General features: G+C 41.7%; 1 protein-coding gene across 1 annotated transcript in view; it reads right to left on the reverse strand.

Moving 5' to 3' along the window:
- CERS3 (ceramide synthase 3) overlaps positions 1 to 9,114 on the reverse strand; it is a 125,531-nt gene extending 116,417 nt beyond the window's left edge. Inside the window, exons 1-2 of the mRNA XM_011957434.1 lie at positions 8,663 to 9,114; positions 1,537 to 1,624 (exon numbers count right to left, since the gene is read on the reverse strand). The gene's annotated coding sequence lies outside the window, so the exon portion shown is untranslated. The remainder of the gene's footprint in view (positions 1 to 1,536; positions 1,625 to 8,662) is intronic.
- Positions 9,115 to 18,543: the final 9,429 nt, after the last annotated feature.

Raw genomic sequence — 18,543 nt, forward strand, 5'->3', positions numbered from 1 at the left:
GCCGTTTTCTAGGTCTGCCCTCTTATAAATGACAGCACAGTATAATGATAGGCCTGGAGAAGGTCCAAAGAAGACTCGGAGAGGGGAAGGCAGGGATTGTAGCATGCAGTGACCACACACATGCACACCAGGCTCCTAGCGGAGCAGGATATAAGTGGGGCTGAGAGGAAAGACCGGGCCCAGCTGAGGGCTGGTGCCTCCATTTGTATTCTTGCCCTGTGTCTTACAAATGTTAGGGGTAGGCCTGTTCACAGGGCCTTGGGATAGGTCTGAATCTCCAGAAGTCCCATGAATTCTGGAAGCCAAAGATCTGTTCCAGCTGTGTAGCCACCAGAGGGGCTGATAGCATGACCAAGACAGATGTCCTTATGTGACTCCTAAAGGTCCCACTGGACTGCTCCTTCCCACAGCAAGCACTTTCTTTGTGAGCAGGAAGTATTTCTTGCTCCTATTAGGCTACCTGTTCACCACTGTCACCTTCACTAAAAAGCAGGCTGGGAAAATACATGTGTGATGAACTGCCTTTGCTGTTTAGCAAAACTTTTGGTAAGAAGGTGTAGAAAACGATAGGCCCAAGGCAGGGTATTGCCTTGGATGGGAGCCCCTTCTGCCTGAGCCCTCCACTGTCCCACTAGGAGTGGGCAGGGTGGGGAGGAGGGGAAGCTCTGTGTGAGCAAGCACAGCTGGTGCAGGGAGAGCATAGACCTGGGATCAGACATCCAGCAGCATGAATATCTGGTTCTTGCAGCTGAAAACTGGGAATAATAACACCAGCTTTTCACAGACCATTGCAAAAAGTAAATGAGATGATTAAAATTATAACAAACAACTGTATATACCACAGCTTACAATGTTGCACCCACAAGCATCCACTCATTGAATCCTTACAATAATAATTATTCATGCTTCCAATTTGCAGGTGAACAATGACGTTTAGAGAGATAAAGCAACTTGTTCAAGGTGATGCAGAACCAGTCTCAAATTTAGGTATTAACGGTAAAAGTGCAACTCCTCCCCTCTATGTACCTGACTTTGCCTTTCATCAAGTCAATATTTGTGAACATGCTTCATGAATGACTTCCTCGTACAAATGATCATTTTTTATCATTTGGGGTCATATTTTATGATTTTGAAGGAATGTGGTTTTGAAAGTTCCTCCTTACAGGTAAGACATTGGAAGCTAGAGGCCTGCCCAGCACAGCCAGCTCTTCCTTCCTTCCCATCAGAACAGCAGGTGTTGTGGGGGAGGGAAGACCAGAGCACAGACAGCAAATGCCACCGAATGATGGCTCTTTGCTACCTGCTGCTATCACATGAAGCTTTCTCCTGCATCTCCCCTCTCAAAAGGAAAAAATACAAATCTACAGTATTTCATAGAGAATAGCATGGTACTGGCTTTGCCCAAAACTCCACTTGTCCCCAGAATATGCAAAACAGTGCCAGATAATCAACTTCTGAATCACAGATGTTAATTTCCCAAGATTATAGTTAAGAAAACACAGTAGAGATAAAATAAAATAAAATAAAAATAATTACCTGAGTATATATGATAGCTTTCTACTGAGGAACTCAAATACTATATGTATGTATATATATAAATGTCTCCTTTTGTTTCACAACATCCCTGCAGAAACAGAAAAAGAGAAACATAATTAATATACTATACAACTGTGCCTGTAAGCATCCTTCTATAATAGGTCTAAAACTTAAGTCAGAGTTTCAAACCAATGGGAGAGCTTGGTGCTGGCAAAATTGGGCCTACCAGTTTGGACTGGTGCATGGGGCTTTAAAACAATTTCAGCCAACACTGAAAATTCAGGAATTTGCATATAGAAATCCAGATTTGCAGCTTCACTCAGAAACTCAGAAGATTGGCAAGAATCACTGGAGTCACAGGCCTTAAATGGAACACATGGTTACCCCCTGGCCAACTGTTTTCAGGCACCTGACTGGCTTTCTAGGGCAGTTAACTTTGTGACTCCTTAAGCTGCTAACATTTCTCAATATGAATTATGTCTTCAAGTCAGTGTAACTTGAGCAGAGATAATAAGGGCCTAGCACAGCCTGGTGTAAAAATTACAGTTTGTCATAGCACATGGGTTTTCAAAGGACCAGTCGTGAACCATTAGTGCACTGGTTCCCAACCCTGGTTCTACATGTGAATTCCTTGGGAGAGATTTTTAGACTATGCTTTCTACCTAACCAGATCAACTAAACCAAGATCTCTGAAGGTACAGTCCTGGTATCAGTATTGTCACTGCTGTACTGTCACTGTAATATAATTATTGAAGTATAACATACAGATGGTAAAGTAACAAAGCACAAAAGAGTATGACTAGCACCCCAGACTCTTCCTCATGTCTCTCCCTGTCACCACCATGGACTCATGTTGCCTGTTCTTGAACTTCATGTAAAAACAATTGTTTTGAGCACATTCCTTGGCATCTGGATTCTTTCACTCAACTTTCAGGACTGAGACGCATCTCTGTTGTTGCATGTAACAGTAGCAAACTCATTTTCATTGACGTTTTATATTCCATTCCATGACTATATCACAATCTGTTTTCCCACTCTGTTGTTGATGGAAATATGGGTTGTTTTGAGTTTGGGATTATAACACTTAAAGGTGTCATTTATGAACATTCTTGAACATGCTTTAGGTAAATATGTGAATGCATTTCTGTAGAACACATACCTGGGAGTGGAAATGCCAGGTCATAAGGCATATGTATATTCAGCTTAACAGATATTGCTGAACAGTTTTTCAAAGCTGTTGTGACTATTTACACTCCTCCCAGTGACGTATGAGAGTTCCAGTGGTTTCATATCCTTGCTAACATTTATATTGTCTGTCTTTTAAATTTTCACCTTTCTGATGGGTGTGTAGTGGTACTTCACTGCAGTTTTAATCTGCATTCCCCCAGAAAGCTAACAAGGTTAAGTATGTTTCATGCTTCTTGGCTCTCTGAATATGTTTTTCTGTGAAGTACCTGTTCAAACCTCTTGCCCATTTTTCTGTTGTGATAGTCTATCTTTCAGAATTGCCTTGTTTCTGTTTTGGATAGGATTCCTTGTTTGTTACATGCATAACAAGTCATGTTATATGCATGACTCCCTGCATGTTATTTGCATGGCAAATGTCTCCTCTCCTGCAGTTTGTCTTTCACTCTTTTAGTGGTATGCTTTGAGAAACAGAAGTTCTTATTTTTAAAATAACCAATTTATAGATCTTTTTCATCATGTTAGTACTTTTTGTATCTTGTTTAAGAAATTGCCGGGTGCAGTGGCTCACACCTGTAATCCCAGCACTTTGGGAGGCGTAGGTGAGCAGATCACAAGGTCAGGAGATCAAGACCATCCTGGCTAATACGGTGAAACCCCGTCTCTACTTAAAAATACAAAAAACTTTCTGGGCATGGTGGTGGGTGCCTGTAGTCCCAGCTACTCAGGAGGCTGAGGCAGGAGAATGGCGTGAACCAGGAGGCAGAGCTTGCAATGAGCCAAGCTCGTGCCACTGCACTCCAGCCTGGGCAACAGAGCAAGACTCTGTCTCAAAAAAAAAAAAAGAAAAGAAAAAGAAATCACTGTCTACCCAAGGTCATACATATATTCTGTTTTGTCATCTAGAACAATGCTGTTCAGTAGGAAAAAAATGGGAGTAACATATGTAATTTTAAATTTTCTAGTATTTCAGGTACTCAATAGCCACATGTGGCTAGCAGCTGCCATATTGGACAGTGAAGATCTAGAAGTTATATTGTTTTACCTATCACATCTAGATTAATACTTAGAGCTGTATGAATTTTAAGATGAGACTCAAGACTCATTTATTTGTACATGGGCATTCAAATGACCGTCCTTTCCTGTAGTGCCAATGTTGTCATAAATCAAAGGTCCAAATTTGTGGAGGCTTTTTCCTATCATCTTAGTCCATTCCATTGGTCTATTGTTCCCTAGTTGATTATAATTTTCAGAGAGTATTGAGAACCACTACCAGTAGGTCACAAAATTAATTAGTAGGTTATGACCAGAAATTTTGTAGAGTGTAATAAAATGAAATAGAAAACATCAATACCTATAGGTATTGTTTTTATGAAACTATTATTTCAGAATTGTGTGTGTGTATGTGTCCTAAGTTGAGATCTGAAAAGTATTTCTTACTATCAGTAATGGTTAAAAACGTTTGAAAATCACTGCAATAGTGTAATCTACACAACAATCACTTAGGAAAATTCAAGTTGCATACAATTTTATAGTCATCCTAGAACAGCTCTGAAGTTTTACTCTTACACAATTAGTTATAGCCCAGAATTCCACATAAGGCAGATCTCTGTTGGAATCAAGCCAGGAAAAGCAAGTTACAGCTAATGGGATAGGAATAGCTCATTATGAAACCCTGTAACTTTGACCCAAAGTGGAGTATAGTAATGATCCTGTTATGTGAACATTACAAATGAAAATTGCTAATCTGCAGAATTTGACATTTGTTCAGCATCAGTATATTGTATGTTTTTAAAGTTTTAATCATATGTCAAACAAGAAAACAAACTTTGAGGGGAAGAAATTGAAGCCAAATTAGTTATTAAATGATGTCAAGTAATCCTCATTATTGAAGAAAATGCTTTCAGAATGTTTTGCTTAAATTTTGAAATGATTAGTTTATTGTTCAGCTGTGTCAGGGTCAATCCAATCAACAAGTATTTGTTGACTATCCAGTAAAATATGTCTGGCAAAGAAATCAAAATAAAACAAATAGACCTTATCCTAGCAGAGAATTAAATGGATTATCACATGATTTTTCTTCACTAAGTACTTCATCTTAGAACATGAATATAGTAAGTAAAAATGGCTTCAAGCTCCTTAATGTAATATTTTACCTCTTCAAATAACCTAAATATATGCCTTACCTGTGAATTTTACACTTTTCCCATTACTGAGAAATGTATGCATCTTTTGGTTGTGTTTTCATATTATGCACATGCACACAGGCACACATGTGTGTGTATGCGTGTGAGTGTATGTTTACCAATCCTGAGCAGATAGATTTGGGAATTTTGGTTAAATATCTTAGTTTCCTGGTATTTCCTAAAGATTTAACTCAGGAAACAATAAAAAGGAAACTTTCCATTAGATTGAAACATACAATCCCAACACCAGCACAAATCGTCTCCACAGATTTTCCAGTGGCCGGGTAGGCCAAAAAATAAATAACCAGAACCCTTTAATTTTATATTTGAGTAGCAAGAAGATACTCACAGATGGAGAAATTTAAAATTCTCATATTTGGGAAAGGTAAAATTTGTTTCATGGACATCCAAGTCAAATCTCATCAGAGCTATTTTCTATTTATTAATGGAACTTCTCAGCCTTGAAATTATGATAATAACAACCTTTGGAAGTGATCTAACTGAAGCCCATTTACAATTGAACATCTGTCCACCATCAACAGAAAGCCCTGTGGAGAATTGTGGCTGTTACAGTTTTGTACAAGGTCAAAGATTCTTAATCTCTCCGTTCACTTGCTAATTGGGGTTTTTATACATAACCCTAATTTATTTATTTTAATTAGACTTTTAGCTTCATTTGTTTTCATCATTTTAAATTCCAGCTACAAGGACAAATCTTAAGGCAGTACATACTGTATGGCTGTAAAATGATGGACTTGATTGTTGCACAGGACTTAGGAAAATAAATCCTGCTACTTTAGAATGCCTTCTTTCATACTGCCAACTGTCTGGTCTGTCTAGGGTTGGCACCTAGGTCCACCCAGTAAATAAAACCACAAACTCGGCCTGTATAAGATCAGTTAGATTGTTGTAATGTGTGTTGAGGTGTTTCCAGGAGAAAAAAGAATCTACCTGCAGCTGATTCCAGAGAGAGCTTCCCTGTGTTCCCCTCTGCTATCTCTCTGCTATGATCTGCAGTTTCTCCAGATTCAAATATAGAGACAGATTGCCAAAACACCATTCTTGATGCCAGCTGGCCTGCTTGATGAACTTGACTGAAGGCTTTTTGCCAAAACATAAGTCAATCGCTTTTGTCCCAAATCCATCCTTATAAAGGTGTACATCTGCAGGTCAATCTTTGCATCACATCCCTAAATTCGTGTTGGGGAGGGCTTGGAAAGTCCAAGCTTGTTGTGTGGATGGCTTGGGGCCCAAGATAAATGAACAGTTGCCACGATACACTCCATGCTCTGTGAGCAGAGGGAGCTCCCTTGGAGCCAACCCAGCACCCTCCTCCCATGAGCACTCCGCCAGCTCCTGGCAGTGCTTCTGCTGTGGTGTGGAGGCTTCTGCTGTGGTGTGGAGGCCATGGAAAACCCACATAAACTGTGTGTGTGTGTGTGTGTGTGTGTGTGTAAAAACATAACTTTCCTGGCCTATCACAACAAACTGACTTTTGAAAAAGAAGTATCTGATGTTCTTGCTCTTTGCCTGATTTTACTGCGCTTTGGGGGATTTTTGGCATAGGACATTCATTACCTTGCTTAAGAGGCTGTTTGAAAGCTGGATCAGCTCCACAAAGGAAGATAATCACAAAGTGATTTCCCAAGAAAGTACACTAGGATATAAGGAACAAGTACCAGTGGAAAGGCAACTCCCTGAGGGCAGGGATTTATCTACTTTGTTCACTGGTGATACCCCCAGTCCTAGAACAGGATCCAACATGTCAAGAGCATGAAGAAATCACTGCAAAATGGAGAAATGAATACTGTTTACCAAGGGCCTACCCTCTGTCAGATCCTACGGAAGGCATTTGACATACCCTGCCTTTTTATGCCTTATAATAAACAACCTCGTTTGATGGATGTTATAATAATTATCTTATAAATAAGGAAATTGAGGTTTGAAGAATTTCACTGATTCCAGGGTCACACCTGGAATCCCAGCACTTTGGGAGGCTGAGGTGGGCAGATCACTTGAGGCCAGGAGTTCAAGACTAGACTGACCAACATGGCAAAACCCCCATCTCTACTAAAAATACAAAAAAAATTAGCTTGATGTGGTGTCACATGCCTGTACTCCCAGCTACTTGGGAGGTTGAGGCATGAGAATCACTTGAACCCAGGAAGCAGAGGTTGCAGAGAGCCAAAATCATGCCATTGCACTCCAGCCTCAGTGACAGAGCGAGACTCCATCACAAAAAATAAAAAAGGAATTTCAGTGACTTGCCAGGGTCACAGTTAGTAAGCAGGATGCAGGAATTCGAATTTTGATCTGTCTTTCTAGTCAATGTTCTGTCCACCACACCAAGCCTTCCCCCGGCAGCAGAAGCAGGTGATAAATTGATTGATTTTGGCCTTTTGTTATAAGATACCAAGTTAGAGTGTTTGAATATTATCATGGCTTCAGGAATCCCTCCACACAACAAATATCCTGTGAGGGGTTAATGGAATTGAATGGGAATGTATAATGGGCTGAAATCATATATCTTAGTGTGCAGAAAGGCAATAAAGCTGTGGCTTTCTCACATCCCTACTGTATCACTGTAAATCTCACTAAGCCTCAATTCCTCGTCTGAAAGTGGCATATCATAAGCCCTAAATGGGAAAATGCATGAACACACAGCAAGGACTTAGTAAATGTAGATTATTATTAGCCCAGAATGATCTTCAAACTTATGTAAATCAATTTGATTGATACTTTAGAAAAAGGCAGAAATACTGTTAATGAGAGGACCGCACAATTATTACCTTTATGAACGTATACTTATTTTCTCTTTAAAGAATTTGTCCCTTTTTCCAGAAATTCTGTTGATGAAATTATAAATGGAAACCCCTTTTAAGAAAAACCAAAGGCTTGTAGGGGGAAGGCAATGAAAAAGTGAAGTTTCAAGTCAAACACTCACTTATGATAGAGAAGGCACTTGAACATTGTGGGTTAATGAATAAATTAAAATTCATTATCTGGTCAGCCCTAAAGGTTTATTTCCCTTGCTTTGTGTAAAGCCTTCAAAAAAAAAAAAAAAAAAAACGCTTAACAGAACATTCTTGCTAAACGTTTGCTTGGATCAGAAAAAGTAGTTTGATTTTGTTTCATTTTTTTTTTTGCATGAGACTGGCAGCCTTAGAACTAAAGAGCTAATTTCTCCTGGCATGACATTGAGCACTATATCTCTCAGGACAGAAGCAGCTTAGGAAGGCTTGCCACTAGGGGTGAGCAAGTCCCACCTTGTTCTCAGTTTAAGGCACTCTGAGACGGTCTGAAATGGCCTTTGCCATGCCACCTGGCAAAGATCTGTAGTGACCCCTTTCATTCCACCTGGAGTCAGGGCTTTCCTAATAAACCAAGCTATGCTGAGCATTCAGCGCATGTGATTTCATTGCCCAAACCATTCTTCCTAACCCTCAATGAATCAGTTTAAACTCGCCCGAGAGCAATGCAGGTCAGGAGTGGAAGTTTGGACTCAACATTTACCCTCCGCTACTAAACACTTACAAGCAAAACTCTACAAAGCAAAGGGCCCCAAGTCTGTCTTTTCTGTCTTTCTCCCAAACATCAGACTTCATTTAGCTGCCTCTCCCCCACTCTCTGTCTCCTCTCCCTCTCTCTGTCACGCACCCAGGCACACATACACCCACAAGCTCACACACGGAATCACGGCCACCGTGGTTTTGAAAGCCGTCAAATTCTAACTACATCAATGAGATGGTGCCTACCTTTCTGAAATGTCAGTCCACAAAAGGTGCCCCTTGCTTGTGAAGTGTAGTCAGAGAGCAGCTTCCAGCATTCCAGACAGCTTCGTTCTCCTCAGAGAGCAACACACCTCATCTCTGCGTAAGCCCTGAAATTCCTTCAGAGACCCACCCTCCAAAGTTGCAAGTCGAGATTTCTGACTGAGGGCAGTCAGTGACGTGAGGTGAAGCTACTGGATGGCACCTCAGGTTCTTCCTGATGGGATGTTGCTTCCTGTTTCGCCACTTTGAGAAAAGAAAACTGGAATTCAGTCAGACATTGAGTTACAAATGCATCAATTGCCTCATCGTTGTCGCCTTTTGGTGCACACAGTCATTCATCAAGTGCTGAACAGGACGATCTTGCTGTTTGTGTTAAAAGGAAAGGGCTTATGCGCAAAGAGAACCCCAAAACACCAGTCACAACCCTGCACTGTCCTAGAAGCTGGTTTGACAAGTATAGTACTCTCCAGAAAACAGGCAGGGCTCTTGCTAACTAAATCACCACCATGCCACAAAACTCATCCACTAAGGAGCATTGGTCCACAGGAATGTGATTTATCTGCCGTCTTCCTAGGAATTGAGAAAAAAAAATCACTTTTTTTTTAAATCATATAACCGCCAAAAAATAAAATAGTCTGGCAATCTTTTCTTTTTAGAATAGTCAGATATAATTTGCATTTTTATCTGTTTTTCTCTAAGAACAATCATCATAGGTAAAGACAGACAAGCTCATTAGTATCAGGAAATAAACATTGTTGCTTATCTCCATGTGCTTGAACCACTACAATTTCAAAGGCAAGTGTGGATGCATTTTATAGTGTTCATTTGAGATGTTGTAACCTTTGAAGCCATTTTCACTTTCTCTTGCCTGAAGATGAAACAACTCTGGGCTTGGATTATTTAAAGGTGCTTTGACAAGTAGAGAGCTTCAACAAGTTGATTCCTGTATCACTCATAAACCAAACATCAGCAGTACCGCCCACTCTGAGAGCCTGATTCTCATTAGCTGTCTTCAACTGCTGAAAGACATTTTTCCTTTTTCATCAGCTAACAGATGACCGCAAATTAAAAATGGACTGGATGCAGATAAAGGGAAATGCCAGTTTCAAATTCATTGAAGCTCCAAAGTTTCTCAGATTTCACTAATGAATTTAGTTCAAAGAGAGAAGATTGATAAATGCCCTTCCTTTCACTGGGTACTTCTCACTCAATGCTTCATAGTCTGCCTTTCTCTTCGAAGACTTTCTCTTTTTCATTAATGGGCTCATACATTTTTAAAACCATCTGGCAGAAGCGTTGAACTTAAAGCACTGAGATAGGCTCAGTTCAGGTCTGCCTCATTTCCTGCCAGGAGATCACTGCAGAATTGGTTTCCTGACATGAGGCTTTCTATGTCTGGTCCATCTTCATCCAATTGTCACCTAACTCATGTTCCCATTCTCATTCTTTTTCTTCTGCTTATTAAACTCTAACAGCCACCTTCCTCCTATAGGATCAAGACCAGGCTCCTTGGCACAATGGCCTGGTTGCAACCTACTGCTCCAGGATCTCCTTTTGCCCTTTCCCACTATATTCCAGACACAACATTGAGCAGCTTCTGGGCCCTTGCCATGAGCTGCTCTCTTGCCTCTGTGCCTAATGAAAGTCTGAATCCTGCTCAAGCTCCTCTAGCCTCGGCCCTGTCTGTTGTGTAGGCATACCTTTATTGCAACACTTACTATACTATCACAACTTAACTGATTTTTGTATCTGCTTCCCCACTACTTTGGGAATCGTCACTGGACAAGTCTTAGATGTCTTTCTATCCCTAGAGCTCAGCTGTTCAATACTGGTCAAACAATTAGTACCCCAAATTGTGATCATCCAACACTCATTTTCACTCCAGGGATATCTTGGAAAAGAATGCTCCTGAACCCTATTTTGGACTCTCTTTCTCAGAATTAAACAAGCCAAAAGAATATTGGGGAATGAAACTGGGCACAGTAGCTCACACCTGTAATCCCAGCACTTGGGAGGCCAAGGTGGGAGGATCCCTCAAGGTCAGGAGTTTGAGACCAGCCTGGCCACCATGGTGAAACCCAATCTCTATTAAAAATACAAAAAATCTCTACTAAAAATACAAAAAAAAATATGTGGGCGTGGTGGCGGGCCCCTGTAAGCCCAGCTACTTGGGAGGCTGCGGCAGGAGAAATCCTTGAACCCAGGACGTAGAGGTTACAGTGAGCCAAGATCACGCCACTGCACTCTGCCCTGGGTAACAGAGCGAGACTCCGTCTCAAACAAACAAACAAACAAACAAACCCAACATTGTAGAACCACATGTTTACATGCTTTGTTTTAGTCACTTCTATAATGAAACACGTTATTTGCTGATAAAATATAATGTTCAAATCAAATTGGAACTATTCAGACATAGTTCTATAACTCCTGTTTAATCAAAAGAACCCCGTCAGCACCTGCTGTCTTTTTTTGAGTCCCCGTCAAGGTGTAATTCTTCCCTCTTCTTCAGGGATAAGATGTAAAAATGAGACTATTTCATAACTTGTGCTAGAGGGATGAGAGTGAGGAATTTTGAGGGTTTGCTGGTGAAGACTTTGTGGGAGCTGTGGATCTATGTGTAAGTCTAGTCATCTCCTCCATAGCTCCTCTGAGGAAAATAACCGAGGGCAGGAAATAGGCCGTGTGTGGAGTTGAAAACAAAAGCAAATACGGTTCTCTCAAGGATTCCTAAGTTGATTCCTTTTTTCTTCTCTTTCTTACTTGTGCCTCACCATAAATGTATCAGTGCATTGCTAAGAGAAAAGACAGAACCCCAGGAAGCATTATAGGAAAGAGCAAGATGCATGCATGTGGGTGTCATTTCTCCTAAGTAGTACTTAGCTGTTTCCTTTTATGAGAAAACTGAAGCAGTGAGTTGAGACATTAAATCAGTTTTATATTGTGAATCTTCATGAATAGATATTAAGCCACTTATTAGCATGTTAATGATTCACTGCATTTTAAAAAGTGAACACCAGACCTCTGACAAATGAAATGTAGACAATTAAGCATGACAGTGGAGAGGTGTTGTTGGGAGCAGTAGGGGTGCATTACAAAGCGTGTACTTGGTGACTTTCACATAGTAAATTGGGAAGGAGAGGGATAGGAGCAGTGTAGACCAGAGACAAACCCAGTCAAGTTTCTGGAGGGCCACTTAGGAACTAGAAGAGGAAAACACAGTAAGCTGGATGCAGGAAAATTGACTCTGGGCGCCAGCAGCAAGATACTGCGCCAAAAGCTCTCCTAGCCAAGGGCAGAGGTCCCATAGCTGCATGGGTATAGATGGGGAAGAAGGGGAAGCAGGCAACTTCTAAGCTGCATTTTATGCTTTCAGCCTATCCTTAACCTAATTTTGTAGAGAAGAAAATGTAAGAATCAACAGACTTTTCCCTCAAAGAAAAGAATCCCTTCCAAGAAACTTAACAAATACAGTTTTGGACTTACCGTTCTTAACCTAACTGGCAAAACTTTTGAGGTTTTACTATCAACAAACTGTTTTCCTCTCATGTTTTATCTTATCATTTTCATAGACCTTTCAAATGCTGTTTGTTCACAGACAGAAATTTAAGTCAAAATGCTACCAAACTACCAGGTGCAGTGGCTCACGCCTGTAATCCCAGCACTTTGGGAGGCCAACACAGGAGGATTGCCTGAGTCCAAGAGATCAAGACCAGCCTGGACAACATGGCAAAATCCTGTCTCTATAAGAAAAAATAATAATAATAAAAATAGCTGGGTATGGTAGCTGTGGTCCCAGCTACTTGAGAAGCTGAGGTGGGAGGATCACCTGAGCCTGTGAAGTCAAGGTTGCAGGGAGCTGTAATCCACCCAATACACTCCAAACTGGGCGACAGAGTAAGACCAAACTGCATTCTTTAAAGAAGTGTGTGGGAAAACTCCTGTGGGATAATATGAAACAAGCAAATGTCTTCACAAGTGGTTCCCCACTACACTGGGAATTCTCAAGGGACATGATTTAGACATCTTTATATCCCTGGATCAATACCTGCCCCAATCAAATTGGAAGCCTATGTCTTATTGTCACAAAATCATCTTCCCTCCCTGACACAATGATTCCTCCAGATCCCCACATGGATTGTAGGATGAGAGGACCTGAATTTAATCTTCCCTTCCCCTCTCCACTTTGCTTCCACACTCACCCTGGCCCAGGGTTGAAAGCCTCTCTGCCGGATGATCTGAGAGGCCATTTGGTGACAAAGTGAGAAAACTAAGGAGAAGACCCTCTGTTGTCAAATTAGTAAGAGAACAAGTGCTTTCCTGCATCCAGACTCCCCTGGGGGCCTCCCTCCCTACAAACTCCAGCCCCTCTCCTGCTTCATTTTCCTCCACGTCACCTGTCACCTTCTAACTTACTGTATCTCTTATCTGCCTCTCCCCCATGTAAGCTTCAGGGGGACTGGAATTTTCATCTGCCGTGTTCAGTGCTAAATCCCCAGGGGTTAGAACAGTTCCTGGCACAGAGTTGACACTTGATGCTGACAGCATACATTTATGTATCTATATATTTGCCATTGTGTCTCTTCCTCTCTACCACAGTAGGTAGTTACTTTTTGAAAGCCAATTCACTGGGCTCCTTCCTTCCTTCCTTCCTTCCTTCCTTCCTTCCTTCCTTCCTTCCTTCCTTCCTTCCTTCCCTCCCTCCCTCCCTCCCTCCTTCCTTCCTTCCTTCCATCCTTTTTTGAGATGGAGTCTTGCTCTGTCACCCAGGCTGGAGTGCAATGGCGTGATCTCAGCTCACTGCAACCTCTGCCTCCCGGGTTCAAGCAATTCTCCTGCCTCAGTCCCCCAAGTAGCTGGAATTACAGGCATGTGTCACCATGCCCAGCTAATTTTTTTGTATTTTTAGTAGAGACAGGGTTTCACCATGTTAGCCAGTATGGTCTCAGTCTCCTGACCTTGTGATTCACCTGCCTCAGCCTCCCAAAGTGCTGGGATTATAGGTGTAAGCCACCGTGCCCAGCCCATTGCGTTCTTTCAAAACTTGAAGTCAGTATGCTGTGTCATGAAGGAGGTCAGCCCTACTCTTGAGTTTGCTGGGAAACAGGGGGATTTTTCCCTTGAAGAGTTTAGTCAATACTGAGAACTTCATGCAAAGGAGTCTTAGAATTAATTAGCATGTACTCTGGGAAGGCTACAGTGCTATATGCAGGCCAGACCACGTCACCATGTGAGCAGGCTCTCAACACAACTGTCTCTCTCAGCTCACCACCTCCTCTGAGGGCTGGCCAGATGGGTAATGGCCACTTATGCCTACAGCCCCTGGCTATAGGTGTGGCTGTCAGTGATGGGACAGGACATGGCTCAACTTGCCTCCTCCAGAAAATGTTCATTGCTAACCCCCAATACCACTTTGTGCTCACTATGTGACCTTATTCTTATTAGCTGTGTGACTCCAGACAAGTTACTTAACCTCTCAGTCCTCAGGTTTCTCAACTGCAAAATGAGGAAAATAATAGTGATACTTACAGAGTTGTAAAAACATTGAATGAGTTAATATATTGAAAAGCACTTAGAACAATACCTGGCTCATAGCAAACACAATGTGAATATTAGCTAAGATTATGGTTATGATGACTATAATTATTAGTAGTATTGTAAAAGGAAAATAAATCTTGGGACCCCAAAATCACTAAGCTAAGGGGAAAAGAAACTGGAAATTGCTTAGGGCAAACCTGCCTCCCATTCTATTCAAAGTCACCCCTCTGATCACCGAGATAAATACACATCTGATTGCCTCATTTGGAGAGGCTAATCAGAAACTCAAAAGAATGCAACTCAAATTGCTAAGGCAAACCCTAAGCAAACCCTAAGCAATTTCCAGTTTCTTTTTCCCTTTAGCTTAGTGATTTTGGGGCCCCAAGATTTATTTGCCTTTCACAATACTAATAATAATTATAGTCATCATAATCATAATCATAGCTAACATTCACTCTGTGCTTGCTATGACCCAGGTATTGTTCTAAGTGCTTTTCAATATATTAACTCATTCAATGTTTTTACAACTCTGTAATTTGTCTCTTACCAACCTATGACCTGGAAGTCCCCTCCCCACTTCAAATTGTCCCACCTTCACCTCAAGTTGTTCCACCTTTCTGGACTGAACCAGTGTACATCTTACATGTATTGATTGATGTCTCATGTCTCCCTAAATTGTATAAAACCAAGCTGTGCCCCTACCACGTTGGGCACATGTCTTCAGGACCTCCTGAGGCTGTGTTATGCATGTGTCCTCAGCCTTGGCAAAATAAACTTTCTAAATTAACTGAGACCTGTCTCAGATTTTGGAGTCCATAGTATATTTAATTATTTTATCCTTATGTTACTTTGTAACAGCCTTTATTTTATATGCATAGACTTAGTTTCTCCACTTAAATTTTGAGTACAAGGATTGTGTAAAGTTTCCAAGTTGCAGGCATTACTGTTCTCTGAACATAGCATTCAGTCATTAACTCATTCAGCCAATATTTATTGGGTTCATACCATGCGCCAGGCTCATCACATCTTTTGAAGGACCTAAGGATGTCAAGAATAAAAATATAGCATGACTGCCAAAACAGACACAAGCACACACTCACAGACCTATTATACAGAAGTGCAGAAAGAAGTATCCATATGTGTATGTGATGTGGGTGTATTCATATGCTCATATGTAAGTACGAATTAAGACCACAGAGAAGATTGACTCTCAAGATTTACTATTTCATATCCCACATCCATGAAAGAATAAGCTGTGCATTTTACTTTTTATTCTTGTTTTTGAGACAGGGTTTTGCTTTGTTGCTCAGGCTGGAGTGCATCAGTGTGATCATGGCTCGCTGCAGCCTCAACCTCCTGGGCTCAGGGATCCTCCTACTTTAGCCTCCCAAGTAGCTGGGACCACAGGCACATGCCACCGTGCCTGGCTAGTTTTTGTATTTTTTGTAGAGACAAGGTTGCACCATGTTGCCCAGACTGATCTCGAATTCCTGAGCTCAGATGAACTGCTCACCTTGGCCTCCCAAAGTGCTGAGACTACAGGCATGAGCCACCATGCCTGGCCTAAGCTGTGGATTTTAAATGAGGAGCTAAGACTACATAATATGAAATTAGGAAATAGAAGTAGGCAGATAAAGTACCCACCTCCCCAAATAACCAATCCCATGACTGTCTTAGTCTGGAAGATAGAACTTAGTAGCTCCAATATCCACAATTCCTTTACTGAACACTATGCTGGGCATCTCAGTCAATGTTCCATGTGCTTTGAATAGATTTATATGAGTTGTGCCACCACTAAACAGATAGGAGGACTAAGGAGGTAAGAGGACGATGAGTGTCTGAATGATATCTGGGCTGTCGATACCATGTAATATCTGAACAAGACAATGAAGAAACAAAATGCTTCTTATTCATCTAGCCATCATTCATCTGACACATGTATTGCACAAGGTACTCGAAATACAAAGATGAAGGCAATATCCCTGATCTCAAGGAGATTATGATCTAGCTTTTCCCTCTTCCCACTTGCTAACACAGAACTGGGAGAACTACTTGGGAAACCTAGGACACTCAAGAAGGGGTACCCTCTCTTCAGCCTGTGAATTCTCTAGTGGGATTTTTTAAAGAGCACAATGGGGTGCCCTATGAAAACATAAGCTAGGCTAAGTTTCATAATATCAGCCACTATGACTCATTCCCAAGAAAAAGACACTCACACTCTCTGCCTTCTCATTAACAAAAGATTTGGTTGTTCCAGAGGGCATTAGAGAAAGGTAGACCAAGCTTGAGGTTGAAGTGAGCATGTGTAGCATTGTGGCTGTTTGGCAGTGTATTGGTCCATTTTCATACCGCTATAAAGAACTGCTTGAGACTGCGTAATTTATAAAGCAAAGAGGTTTAACTGACTCACAGTTCAGCATGACTGGGGAGGCCTCAGGAAACTTACAATCATGGCAAAAGGCGAAGAGGAAGCAAGGCAGCAGAAAGGAGAAGTGCCGAGTGAAGTGGGGAAGAGCTCCTTATAAAACCATCAGATCTCATGAGAACTCCCTCATGATCACAAGAACAACATGGGGGAAACTGCCCCCATGATTCAATTACTTTCATCTGGTCTCTCCACTGACATGTGTGGATTATGGAAATTACAATTCAAGATGAGATTTGGGTGGGACAACCAAACCATATCATCTGTCCCGGCCCCTCCCAAATCTCATGTGCCTTTCACATTTCAAAACCAATCACATCTTCTCAACAGTCCCCCAAAGTCTTAATTCATTCCAGCATTAACCCAAAAGTCCAAGTCCAATGTTTCATCTGAGACAAGGCAAGTCCCTTCCATCTATGAGCCTGTAAAATCAAAAGCAAGTTAGTTACTTCCTAGATACAATGGTGGTACAGGCATTGGGTAAACACATCCATTCAAAGTGGGTGAAATTGGCCAAAACAAAGGGACTATAGGCCCCATGCAAGTCAGACATCCAGCAGGGCAGTTAAATCTTAAAGTTCCAAAATGACCTCCTTTGACTCCATGTCTCATATCCAGGTCACACTGATGCAAGAGGTGGGTTCCTGTTGTTTTGGGCAGCTCTGTCCCTGTGACTTTGCAGGGTACAGCCCCGCTCCCAGCTGCTTTCACAGGCTGGTGTTGAGGGTTTGTGGCTTTTCCAGCAGCACAGTGCAAGCTGCCAATGGATCTACCATTATGGGGTCTGGAGGATTGTGGCCCTCTTCTCACAGCTCCACTAGGCAATGCCCCAGCAAGGATTCCGTGTGGGGACTCTGACCCCACATTTCCCTTCTGCACTGCCCTAGCAGAGTTACTTCATGAAGGGTCTGCTCCTGCAGCAAATTTCTGCCTAGACATCCAGGCATTTCTGTACATCCTCTAAAATCTAGGCAGAGGTTCCCAAACCTCGATTCTTGGCTTCTGTGCACCTGCAGCCCCAACACCATGTGTAAACTGACAAGGCTTTGGGCTTGCACCCTCTGAAGCAATGGCCTGGGCTCTATATTGGTCCCTTTTAACCATGGCTGGCATGCAGGGCACCAAGTCCTGAGACTACATGAAGCATCAAGGCCCTGGGCTGAGCACACAAAATCACTTTTTCCTCCTAGGCCTCTGGGCTTGTAATTGGAGAAACTGCTGTTAAGACCCCTGACATGCCCTGGAGACATTTTCCCCATTGTCGTGGTGATGAACATTTGGTTCCTTGTTACTTATGCAAATTTCTGCGGCCGGCTCGAATATCGCCTCGGAAAATAGGTTTTATTTTCCACTGAATCATCAAGCCGCAAATTTTCTGAACATGTATGCTCTGTAATTCTTTTAAACGTAAGTTCCAATTCCAAATCATCTCTTTGTGACTATATAAAACTGAATGCTTTTAAGAGCACCCAAGTCACCTCTTGAACACTTTACTTTTGAGAAATTTCTTCCACAAGGTACCCTAAATGATCTCTCTCAAGTTCAAAGTTCCACAGATAGCAAGAGTCAACTTTATTCCAGTTCCCAACTAGTTCCTTATCTCCATCTGAGACCATCTCAGCCTGGACTTCATTGTCCACATCACTATTAGCATTTTGATTAAAGCCATTCAACAAGTCTCTAAAACGTTCCAAACTTTCCCACATCTTCCTGTCTTCTGAGCCCTCCAAAGTGTTCCAACCCCTGTCTGCTACCTAGTTCTGAAGTTGCTTCCACATTTTTGGGTATCTTTATAGCAGCACCCCACTCTCTGCAGTACCAATGTACCTATTAGTCCATTTTCATACTGTTATAAAGAACTGCTCAAGACTGGGTAATTTATAAAGGAAAGTGGTTTAACTGA

The sequence above is a fragment of the Colobus angolensis genome, unplaced genomic scaffold (genome assembly GCF_000951035.1).
Source record: "Colobus angolensis palliatus isolate OR3802 unplaced genomic scaffold, Cang.pa_1.0 Scaffold112, whole genome shotgun sequence".
NCBI classification, from domain to species: domain Eukaryota; kingdom Metazoa; phylum Chordata; class Mammalia; order Primates; family Cercopithecidae; genus Colobus; species Colobus angolensis.